Raw genomic sequence first — 13023 nt, 5'->3', positions numbered from 1 at the left:
TTCTCCAGCCAAGCATGCACCCAGACATGGGGCTGTGTCTGCCCTGAAGAAGGGGTGCCTTTGCTAATTCATTCAAGGCCATTGTGGGCTCAGCAACTGCCTTTGTCTAGAAGAGCATTCTTATCCATATACCCCAGTGGCGGCTCTCCTGAGAGTTCAACCCAGTTTACACTCAGAATCTTCAAAATGCTTGAGAACTGACAGCGCTAAATCTCTAAATCTCTGGCTCATGGGGCATAGAAAGCTGCTAAATTAAGGAGAATCACACAAGTTGTTTGGGAAGCACCTACATCTCCCGACTCCTTACTCTATGCATGAGGCAACTGCCCTCACTGCTGCTCCCTCATCCTCTCTCCTAGATTTCTGAAGGTTTTTTTCCCCTAGAGACTGTAAAAACAGATTCTCTGGACTGGGAGTACAGTTGAGAGCCTTTGGATCTTATCAAAATCAGGGAAATTAAGTAGACTGCCGGCATACAGAATGCTGACTCCCAAGACACCTCCTCCCAGCCTCATATCTTGTCTTTGCTCTCAGAAAACCAGCAGGCAGACCTTAACCTAACAGGCAAGATGCCTTGCAGGGGCCTTTGAAAACAGTATGCTGAGAATAGATAGGGCTCAAGGACAGTATCTCCAACTGAACTTTTAATGAACTCCCGTAGGCGCCAAGAAGGCGGGTAGATAAGAAAGAATATAGAAACAAGGTACTGAGTAGAAGGTTACATGTGGGAAAAGAAAGTTTGTTTTGCATTGCATTCTTTCTGCTGACCTGAGGTTTATGGAGTATAAATAAAGTGAGGCGGAGGCTCTGAGTGCGGCCGCCATGTTCTCTGTGTGTCTTTGTCTTTGTGTGTGTTCTTTCATTCTCCACCACCCCCGGTGCGGCCCCCAACAAGTGGCGCAGCGAGCAGGGTTCAGCATGGGTGAGTAGGGGAGAACAAGAAGGGGAACCCCCTAGGAGCAGGTAAGGCTCAGATATTGTTAAGGGGAACCTTCTTAAGCTTTCATTATGGGAATTCCATCTCTCTGGCCTCAGAATATTTATGGCTGTTTCAAGGACTGTTGCTGTCTATGGGAGTAGAAGTGAAAGAAAAAGACTTTGAAGCGATTGTTTGCCCATGTTGAATAACATTGTTACTGGTTTCAGTATCAGACTAAAGTGCAGCTGAATCGGAAAAAATGGTTACAGGTAGTAAAAGCTTTGCTTAGAGCTCTCCAGTTAGGGGATATTATGCCTCTAAAATTGTGGACCTTGTGTCACTCTATCACTCAGACATTAGAGTTACTTGAGACTGATTCGGAGTGTGGTAATGTAGCCACAGGAGGAAAGGTATCTGAGGATTTGGAAAAATAAAATAAAATAAAATAAATCTGAAATGGAGCCCATTTGTGCCAGGGTAGCAAAAGGGGGAGAAGAGAAAAAGCCAGCTCTTCCTTCTTCTAAGGGAAATTCTGACATGCAGTGTATTATGGAAATGCTTCAACAAATATTACAGATACATTCTTCTAATTCACCTTTGTGAGCTTTCCCTGTTTCTTTTCCTTCTGCCCTGTTAAAAGAGAATTTTCCAGTGCCTCCAACCCCCGGGCTTCCTTATCTTTACCTTTGTTTGGCAAAGTTTTCTCAGTGCCCCCAACAGGCTGAGACGGCTGAGGGGGCTGAGAGACTGAGGCGCTGAGGGGCGGGCAGCCTGGCGGGTCCCTGCCGCAGGGTCGACCGCACGTCATGTGGCCGAATCCCCCGGGCTGCTTTCTCTCCAGCTGCTCAGCCACTTGTTTTCTTACCGTGAACCTCGGGCTCCTGCTCGGCGTCCTTTCTTGCTCTGTCTCTGTTTTTGCTGCATTCTATCGGCAAGTCTTTAATTTAGGATATTTCACTGATATAACTGAGGATGAACTGTGTTTTGCAGCATTTTATTTTATTACGCGCTTTCTCCTAGATTTTGGTATCCTTTTTATGCTGACTTGATTAAACATTTTGGAAACTTTCCTGGAACTGATAAAATAGCTTTGATATGATCTTTTTCTTGAGGTCATAAAATAATTTACTTTGAAATGTTTCAGCCTAACAACTTTTGGGCTTTTGTTGTTTTGTGCAGAGGTGGGAAGGCTCCTTTGCATTTTTGGTATAACTTCTGTGTTAATGATTTTGTTGTTTGCTTCGCACAAAATCACTTAGTGATCCGTGTTTTCCAGCTTAGAGTTAACATGTATCATTTTGTGAATTAAAAAAAAAAAGTCTCGTAAAAAAAAAAAAAAAAAAATTTTAAGGAGCTGGATCTGTTCCCAATTATTTGTGCTTCTTTTGCTCCTAATGCTTAGTTTTCAAATGGTGGCAATAATGTCCAATTTAATGCCTTACAAATTAAATTTTTAAAAAGAAATGAAAGCTGCCATTTCTAACTATGAACCCCTATCCTTGGTCTTCTTGATATTTTTTCATCAGAAAATTTGATAATTTCTATAGACTGGAAGACTTTGGGGAAGGTTTTTCTTGATCGTTCTCAGTGGTTACAATTGCACAGCTGGTAAATGAACAAGGCACATGTACAGGCTAGAAAAAATGTTATGTGTGATCCCCCAGGAGCCACTGAGGAACAACTCACAGGCACGGGCCAATATGCTACTCTTAGTGCTCAGGCTGGTCTAGAAGATGTTGCCCTTACTTAAATCAAGACTTTGTTTTTAAGGGCCTAAAATAAGGTAGAGATAACAGGAAAATCTTCCCTTTCCTCTGTGAAGATTTTACAGGGCACAAATGAACAATATTCAGATTTCGTAGCCCGTCTTCAGGATGCTGTCTTGAAAATTGTGGGTGCTGACCTTGCTTCAAAAATTTTGTTACAAACGTTGTCTTTTAAAAATGCTTATGCTGACTGTCAAAAACTTGTTAAAATCATTAAAGGCCAATGGGGCCAATTTAGATAAATATATTAAAACTTGTGTTAGTGTTGGAGGGGCTATTTATAATGCTCAATTATTTGCTGGAGCTTTGTCTAAAGCCTTAAAAGGAAATAACAAACAAGGTGTTTGCTTTCAGTGTGGTAAACCTGGACATTTCAAAAAAGAATGTCATAAAAATTGAACACTTTTATCCCTCAAGGCAGAAAGGTGCCTTCAGAGGTGTACAAATGTTGTGGTAAAGGTCGACATTGGACAAATAAATGTCATTTCAAAACTGATAAAAGTGGAAATTTACTGTCTCCTCTCCTGGGAAATGGGAGCCGGGGCCCACAGGCTTGGGGCCCCAACAATTTATGTCACCAGGTCTGAAAGTGTAGTTGGTTTATCAGTCTTTACAAATGAGAAATATAAGAAAGGAAAAGAATGCACAAACTAACTAGGTTTCTTGTAATAAATCACTAAACTAGTCCAAGGACCAAAAAATACAAGATCAGCATGACTCTGAAGGATGTGAGATTATGGTTCTGCACTTGTTACATTAAATAGCTAAAATTAATAGACGTAATATTAACAATAATAACAGTAATAATAGCCATAGTATACTGAGTACTTACTGTGTGTCTACTACTGTGAAAAAATCTTCACTTGCATTTAGTTCTTCCAACATCCCTTTAAGACTGACAAATTTTATAATTATTACCATTTTGTAGACAGGAAAACAGAGTTAAGACAGTTTTATAAATGTATCCAAGGTCATATAGCTATTATATTTTGAAAATATGACTTTCTGTCCCCAGAGCTTACATGCTTAACCCTTTCCTCTAGACTGCTCTATAAAGTACAAAAATGGTAGTCACCCTCCTTGGAATAATCAGAGGAAAGAAAAATCAATAACTAAGTAAAAGTTGTATCTCAGCACCAGATCCAATCCCAATTTCAAGTATCCATTTAGCCTTGGATAGCATCATTGTGTTTTGAAAACCAAAATCCGTTGAGTATTTTGTGGTCCACCATCTTTTACAAAGCAGATACTCTATTGAATAGTAAACTACAAACTGAATTTCTGTACCTGTAATCACCTTATTTGTTTACAAATATTTGTTATTGACTAAATCTGCATACAATACCCAGTGAGCAATGGCCTACAACATCAAGGAATAAATTCAAGTCCTCTTTAAGGATCCCACACCTTACCCCAGTTTCTCAGCTTTATGTGGCAACTAAGCAGAGCGCCGCTGCTGACTTAGTTATTACTCAGCCTTATACTTTGTCTCCTAATAGAGGAGTATATAAATTAGCTATTAGCGAGTGTGGCCCTTTGCCAAAAGGACATAATGTTACTAATAAAAGTCTTATTATGTTTTAAGTCTCACAATTTATATGCCTAGAGGCAGGGGAATGTATTCTCAATAGGGAGGGTTTGGTAGCACAGAAAAAACTGTTTTTTGGGAAACTTTAGTTTCTAATCAAAAGCCCCTATGTTCATTGCACATTAATGAAATAGTTTTTAAAGGGTTAATTGACACGGTGGTAAATATGTCTATTATTTGTTTAAATTAGAGGCCTATACAATAGGAAAAAAGACAAGTTGCAGTTATACTCACTGGCTTGGGTGCTGCTTCTGTGGTTTATCAAGACGTAGAACCTTTAACTTGTGTCGGTCCTAAAGGTTAACAAGGTCAAGTGTTTTTTTTTTATTTTTATATTGTTCCTATCAATATTAATTTTTGGGAACAAGATCTTTCACAACAATTTGCTGCTTTTTTAAACATTCCTCATATTTCCTCAGCTGCCAAAGATATGATGTTCAAAATGGGCTACAATCCTTTAAACTCATAGCCACCACTCCTATTTATGTGAAACAGTGACCATTATTTAAAGAAATACTTAGGACTCTAAAAGAGTAAGTCAAAAAACAAATGGCCGAGAGGAATATAAAGCCACGTATTTATGCATGGAATTCCCGTCTTTGTCTTGTCTTAAAACTATAAATGTTTACATTAAACCTAGGGAAAGTTTACAGCCTGGTCTTCCTAATCCTGCCCTTATCCCACAAAGTTAAAAATTAATGGTCATAGATCTCAAAAATTGTTTTTTCTTTATTCAGTTACAACATCTTTTTTCTATTCTAGAAGGAGACAGTCACTTGGACAGCTCACGTCATTTAACTCCTTTGGCTTTACAGAAACTCCAGCTTGTGGAAGAGCAACTTCAAAAGGCTCATTTACATTATATCCTTCCCGATGTTCCCCTTTCCCTTTGTTTATTTCATACTTTACATTCTCCTACAGGAATGATTCATCAGACCAATCAGCCGCTAAAATGGATCTTTTTGTCCAATAAAACATCTAAACACTTGGCTACTTATATCGATCGTTTAGCTGAACTGATCATCAAAGGACGGCATCACTGTCGACAACTTTGGGGAGGAGATCCTTCCTTAATTATCTCTCAATTCACTCATAGTCAGATCATTTATCTTCTTGCAACTTCTGATTCTTGGCAAGAAGCTTCATCAATCTTGAGTTACAGTTTATCCTTATCCCTCGGTGCAACAGGGAGAATTGTTTACTATTCTCATGGTCTTACTTAATTTCCCTACTACTGGTTGTAATATTGTTAGTGATTCTCAATATGCTGTTTATGTTACTTCTTATATTTCTCAGGCCACTTTACCTCTTTGTGCTACTTCTTCTCTTCAAAAACTCTTTTCCTTGTTATTTTCTACTTTGAGCCAATGTCGAGCTCCTTTATTCATCACTCATCTTCGTTCTCATTCTCAACTGCCTGGACCATTAGTTCATGGAAATACTCAGATTGATTCACTTCTAATTGGCCACTTGCAGGCTGCAGAACAAGAACATGCTCTACATCACACTAATAGTTCTGGCCTTCAATGACGGTTTCATTTAACTCATAAATAAGCTTGTTCTCTTATTTGAGCTTGTCCTTTCTGTGCTCCTTTGAGCATTCCATCCTTCCATCCTAGAGTTAACCTGAGAGGTACTCAAGTTAATCAAATTTGACAAATGGATGTTATACATATTCCTTCTTTTGGACGATTAAAGTATGTTCATCATACCATTAATACTTTTTCTCATTTTCAATGGGCCACTCCGTTGCCATCTGAGAAAGCTGATTCTGTTATTACACATCTCTTAGCTTGTTTTGCCATTATGGGCATTCCTTTTATACTTAAAACTGATAATGCCCCTGCCTATGTCTCTCATAAATTACAAGTTTTCTTACAGCAATACAATATTCGACATATCACCGGGATCCCGGGCAACAGTCAAGGTCAAGCCATCATTGAGCGCGCAAATTTAACTTTAAAAACTCAACTATTAAAATAAAAAGGGGGAAATGAGCCCCCCAAAAAACCACATTTTTTTGAAGGTTAGCCTTTCTACCTTAATTTTTTTGATTTTGAAGGTTCTTTTTACTTGAATTATTTTTTGAATCAATGGAGACAATTGCAAGACTCCGCTGTCATAACCCATCTTTCTTCACCTCTCTCGGTGATAGTCCCCGCTGACAATTTAAAGATTTGGTATCCTAATGAAGAAGGTAAGTATGTTCAAGGGCAAGTTCTAAAACAGGAACGGGGCTATGCTCTTGTCCTTACAGGGAGCGGACCTGAGTGGTTTCCTACAAGATGATTGAAACCCTGTTGAAAAGAAAACTGGATTCAGCATGCATTTCTTCCTTTGTTGGATGTGCCTCAGCGGGGGACTTATTTCCCTTAGTGAGACTTTGTATGAATATTGCACTTATATTCCCTTTCCACCCTTGTATCTGGGAGTCGCCTGGGGAGAGGCGGAAATTAAGGTTTTCACCAATGACACTACTTGAATGCCGTCCCCCTATATAGACAAGGACAATATAGAACGGGAAACGGGAATTATAAACAACACATACCAATTTGGAGTGGAAGAACTTCCAATATGCATGGGAAATAGTTCTCATTGTCTCCGAAAATCGTATGAAGCCTGGGTTGTTCGCTATAATCATAGTTATGTGGCTGCTAATACTGTTATTATAATCATACTGTATATAATAATGAAACTATTCCTAGTTCTTTACCTTTTTGTCCTATTCCAGAGGTTTCTCCTAATATTGAGGTGCTGGAGTGGCAACTATGTCGGGGAAATAAAACCCGGATTTTATTAGAATACAATGGGATGCAAATAACTGATTGAAGTGTGCACGGTGATTTTCAAATAAAATTTAGTCACATACCTTTGAAATGGCACCGGGTAAATAAAAGTATTGCTGCTAACAATAATGAAACCTTGGTATGGTGTGAAGGAGGCCTAAGTACAGAGTCATCTTTGGAAGTTGTTAGCTGCAGGCGATGCCATTAGCACTTTTGTGGGGAATATGTCTCTTAATCTTTCTAACCCAACTAATTCCTTTCATATTCAGTTATATCGGAATACCTCTCGATATATTATTGCTTGTGTCCGTAAGCCCTACCTATTATTAGCAGGGAATTTGATATGGGATAATAATACGGGAATTGTTAATTGTACAATACGTGTACATTTTTGTCTTGCCTCAATCATTCTTGGTGGCACAACTTTGCTGGGGATATTTATATCCTCAGGGCTCGTAAGGAAATTTGGCTACCTGTTAATCTTACGCGACCGTGGGGGGCATCACCTCTTGAAACTTATATTTGGACTTCTCTTCAGCGAACCCTCCGTGCCCTTGGACTTATAATTGCCTCGGTGATGAGTCTTGTTGCTATTGCCTCCACTGCGGCTGTAGCAGGGCTCGCTCTTCATCAAAGCATACAAAATGCTGAATTTGTGCAGCAATGGCATGAACAATCTCACCGGTTATGGCTTCAACAACGAAACATTGATTCTCAACTTGCTGAAAGATTGGACAACATGGAGCAAGCGTTGACATGGCTTGGAGATCAGCTCACTGTACTCAGTACTCGGGTAACATTACAATGTGATTGGAATTCCACTCAATTTTGTGTAATGCCTGTGCCTTTTAACATCTCTCAAAATTGGACTGTAATCTGAAAATTATTAATTGGCCATAAAAATATTAGTTTGGACATTCAAGAGCTCACTCAGAACATTTCCGAAGCATTTCGACAACAATTGCATGTGCTGTCTGGAACTGTAACCTTGCAGGAGCTGGGGCAGTGCCTTGCTGCCTTTAACCCATGGACTCAGATAAAAACATGGATTTCTACAATCTCTGGAAGTATATTGCTTTGGGCACTTGGTTTGGGTCTACTTCTTTTGGTGATTCGATGCTCCCTCCTTCGCCACCAAAAACAAAAGAAAACACAGGAACAAATATGGGCTACCTTTTTAGGATTGAGGCAAAACAAAATTAAAAGGGGGGAAATGCAGGGGCCTTTGAAAACAGTATGCTGAGAATAGATAGGGCTCAAGGACAGTATCTCCAACTGAACTTTTAATGAACTCCCGTAGGCGCCAAGAAGGCGGGTAGATAAGAAAGAATATAGAAACAAGGTACTGAGTAGAAGGTTACATGTGGGAAAAGAAAGTTTGTTTTGCATTGCATTCTTTCTGCTGACCTGAGGTTTATGGAGTATAAATAAAGTGAGGCGGAGGCTCTGAGTGCGGCCGCCATGTTCTCTGTGTGTCTTTGTCTTTGTGTGTGTTCTTTCATTCTCCACCACCCCCGGTGCGGCCCCCAACAATGCCTCTCTGGGGAATGTGCTCAGACCAAAAGAACAGATCTGAAAATACTGACATCAAGGCAGCCCGACCAGTGGCCCACCCAAAATATCTTAAAATGAAGCTCAGAGTTGACAAGCCCCACCACACCAGCATGGGTTTGGGGTTTGGAGCTTCCACGTGGCTTTCTTTCCTCCCACTTTTTATCTTGACCATGCCATCAAGAATGGCCATACATATGAGGAAAGCACCTTATGTGGAGAATAGGCAAACAGAAGGATGGGGGATAGTTTAGTAGTTATGAGGGTGTTAAAATGCACTCTGAGGAGTTGAATTTAGAGCAAACTCCTGAATGAAGCAAGAAAAGGATACATGCAAATATCTGGGGAAAAAGCGTCAGGCCAAGAGCAGAACAGGTGTGCTAAGACACCGTAGTGTCTAGGGTACATGAGGACCAGCTAGTTTGCCAGTGCAGGTGAACTCACAGATAATAAGAGGAGAGTGGTGGAAGCTGAGGACAATAGGGGAGGTCCTTTGAGGGGAATGGACCTTGGTAGATGTGATCAACTGTGATAAGGGATTTGAAATTGTTAGTGTGAAGTGAAATTGTTATTGTAATGTAAAGTAATTGCAGGGTTTTGAGTAGAAAAGTGGCATAATACATGACCTAGTTCAGCCTTTTTTTTTTTTTTTTTTTTTTTTGAGACGGACTTTCGCTCTGTCACACAGGCTGGAGTGCAGTCTTGGCTCACTGCAACCTCTGCCTGCTGGGTTCAAGCGATTCTCCTGCCTCAGCCTCCAGAGTAGCTGGGATTACAGGCATGTGCCACCATGCCTGGCTAATTTTTTGTATTTTTAGCAGAGACGGGGTTTCACCGTGTTAGCCAGGATGGTTTCGATCTCCTGATCTCGTGATCTGTCCACCTCGGCCTCCCAAAGTGCTGGGATTACAGGCATGAGCCACTGTGCCAGGCCCTAATTCAGCTTTTATTTATCTATTTTTAATTTTTTTTAGAGATGTGGTCTCACTATGTTGTCCGGGCTGGCCTCAAACTCCTGGCCTCAAGCCATGCTCCCACCTCCAGCTCCCAAAGCACTGGGATTACAGGCATGTGCCACTCAGCCTGGCTCTAATACACATTTTAGAAGGATCCCTTGACTGCAGAGTGAAAAATGGACTGCAGACTGGGCAGGAATGGAAGCACAAAGATGGGTTTTTGGAAGCTATTCTAATAGTCAAGGTGAGAGATGATGTGGCTTGGACTAGAGTCAAAGCAATTGGAGCAGTGAGAAGCAGCTCTTTTTGGGTCTAGTCGTAAGGTAAAAAATGGCCCTGAGGATTTTTGTCCAATCAACTTAAATGGAGATGCCATTTCCTAGGTGAGGAAGACTGTGGGAGGAGCAGGTTTGAAGAAAAAATGCTAAACAAGTAGTTTTGTTTTTGACAAGTTAAGGTGTAGATATTCTCAGATATCCCATTGCGGATACTGAGTACGCAATTGTTTGTAAGACTCCCCAAGTCAGGGCAAAGCCACAAAGCTGGAGGTTGGAGCTAAAATTTAACCTGCCAAAAAGTCATGGAATTGATTGTTAATATGTAGGAAATAATTGTTGGCTGAGAAAGCATAGCTTGCAAGACTGGGCCCTGGGGCACTCTAATATTTAGAGGTCAGTGAGATGAGGAGGACACTGTACAACCCAAAGAAGGGGCAGCCAATGAGGACAGTAAAACCAAGAGTGTGGTGTTCCTGAAGTCAGTATAGCTTCCACATAAAATCTGTGATTGCCGAGTTTTAAACGCTTGGTAAAAATCTGCACCAGAAATATATCAGTATGTTCTCACATAACACTTAAAAAATAAACGTACAGAAAGAGCACAAAGTAAAGATCCTCATCATGGCCCAATCTTATTTTCTAGCATAGAAGTAAACCTTTTTTAACTATTCATTGTATATATTTCCCAGTTAATTTCCTCAATTTTATGTGCATGTGTTTGTGTGTGTGTATGGGGGGATGCATACATATTCATGTATTTTTGTGTGTATATATATATGTGTTTGTGTGTGTGTATGGGGGGATGCATACATATTCATGTATTTTTGTGTGTATATATGTGTGTGTGTGTGTGTGCATAATTTTTACTCTTTATATAAATGGGATCATTTATTCATAGTGTGTAAAATTTCTTTCCATACTTAAGAATGTGTCATGGAGTGGTTTTTCTTCATGTCGATATGTATAAATTCATGTCATTTTTCTTTAACTTGCACAGATTATCCTACAGTATGAAGGCACCATAATCCATTCAAGCACACTCCTATTGATACACATATGCAATGTTTCATGTTTTCACAATTAAAACAATGCCATAGTAAAAATTTTTGCACACACTTTGTGTATACTTATTCCCAAGGATAGATCTCTACGGATAGACTAGCCAGATTTATGGTACACACTTTTAAAATGTTGATAGATACTACCAAATTCCTTGACAACACTGAATATTATCAATTCGGTATGCTACCACTCTGGTAATAGATACTTGATGTGATTTGCGTTTCCCCAGTTACTGGTGAAGTTGAGTCGAGTATCTGTTCATGATTTTGGAGTGTTTGTATTTCTTCTCTGGGGAACTGCCCATTCATTTTTTCAGATTTTTCTAAGGAATTGATTCTCTTCTTCTAAGAAGGTCTTACCTAACTCGTGATTCTAAAGATGTTTAACAATATATTCTATTGGTTCTTTACAATTTTGTTTTTTAGCTGTAGATGTTTAATCCTCTTGGAGTTAATTTTATGTACAGTGTGATGAAGTGGTCTAACACTTTAGGTTTTTTTCCCCAAGTGAACAATGAATTTTTCTAACACTTCAACTAAAATTTCTTTTTTTTTTTTTTGAAATGGAGTCTCGCTCTGTCTCCCAGGCTGGAGCACAGTGGCCCGATCTCAGCTCACTACAACCTCTGCCTCCTGGGTTCAAGTGATTCTCCTGCCTCAGCCTCCCGAGTAGCTGGGACTACAGGTGTCTGCCACCACTCCCGGCTAATTTTTGTATTTTTAGTAGAGACGGGGTTTCACCATATTGGCCAGGCTGGTCTCAAACTCCTGACCTTGTGATCCGCCCGCCTCAGCCTCCCAAAGTGCTGGGATTACAGGCTTGAGTCACCCCGCCAGGCCTCAACAAAAATTTCTATTTCTTTTTCCCTACTCACTAGGCTGCTTCTGGCTTCCCAGAGTTGAAGCAGGGCCAAAGGTGAGAGTTAAGAGTCAAGAGAACCCTTTCGTGACTGGTTCTGATACAAGATACAATTGACATAATCTGTTGTTGGTTTCCTCTGACCACAGCAGTGGCTTCAGACTGATTCTTTCTGTAGGGCACTTTTATGGGCTTCTCAGGAATTCCCTTGCTGGATGCCTGCAGCTGCAGCTCCCATGGCCATGTGGCAGTGCCTCATCTTCACAGCCACTTCCACGTCCCTGACCTTTGCAACCAAACATATATGTCTAGGTCATCCAGACACACACAAAACTATCCTTTCAAAGAAGAAATGGTCCCACTCTTAATGTGACTCTGAATGTTTTATTAAACATGCCTATAATTGAAAATGCTTTTTATAATTGTATAAACCTAGAATGAATTCCAATTTGCATAGACACACAAAGTATTTTTGCACCATTTTTAATATATTCAATGATCTAAAAGTGAAAATACTAAGTGAATCAAGAGATGATTGTACTTTTTGTGTTCAGCATTTCTCCAAAGTTAACATTTCAGAAAATCACGTCAAACGACAAGGTCCATGACTCGCTAGTTCCATGTCCCTGTATTGTTTGTATTTGTAGCTGTCACATCTTGGTGCTTCTGTGTATAGTCATAAACATCCAACCACTTCAGTATGTTTTCTTCTTTTTTTTAAGTCAGATTCAAGCGTTTACATGAAATACATATTTTCCTTTGATGTTCTTCATGTCAGGCCATTATAGTGATTTTCATTTTTCATTTAATTTTTCACTGTGTATGTAGGTAGGATATATAGTAATATGAATTTCATTTCAGGATATATAGATGACATCACAAAATACTTGTTATAAAAAGGGCCATTGGATGTGGTAGGGTTGGGAGTTGCTGCTATTCAGAAAAAATTCTACACTTTTTATTTAGCTCATTATCCAAACCCTGTATCTTTGGAGCTCTGCCTACTTTTCTAGATGCATTCACCTGGTCCTTCCCCATGTGCACCCTACACACCAGGGACCCAGAATAGCTTGTCATTCCCTGAACATGCCACCCTCATATATGTCCCTGTGCCTTGCTCCTCCACTTCACTGCTTCCTGGAGTGCTTTCTACCTCCTGAACCTAGTGGACCCCACTTTGGCAGCCATTTCTCAGCCCATGGTCCCCCTTCTCTGCAGAGCTTCCCCGTTTTCATCTGACGTTGTCAGTGCTGCGTTCC

General features: G+C 40.1%; 1 long non-coding RNA gene across 1 annotated transcript; it reads left to right on the top strand.

The window, feature by feature from the left end:
* Positions 1-408: 408 nt before the first annotated feature.
* Positions 409-7928, top strand: LOC140709640 (uncharacterized). The gene is made up of 2 exons (XR_012090303.1): positions 409-922; positions 6531-7928. It is a non-coding gene; the product is annotated as an uncharacterized lncRNA (long non-coding RNA).
* Positions 7929-13023: the final 5095 nt, after the last annotated feature.

This window comes from Chlorocebus sabaeus, chromosome 21 (genome assembly GCF_047675955.1).
Source record: "Chlorocebus sabaeus isolate Y175 chromosome 21, mChlSab1.0.hap1, whole genome shotgun sequence".
In the NCBI taxonomy this organism is placed as follows: Eukaryota; Metazoa; Chordata; class Mammalia; order Primates; family Cercopithecidae; genus Chlorocebus; species Chlorocebus sabaeus.
Note: the sequence above shows the minus strand (reverse complement) of the source record. Positions and strands in the feature narration are given on the sequence as shown.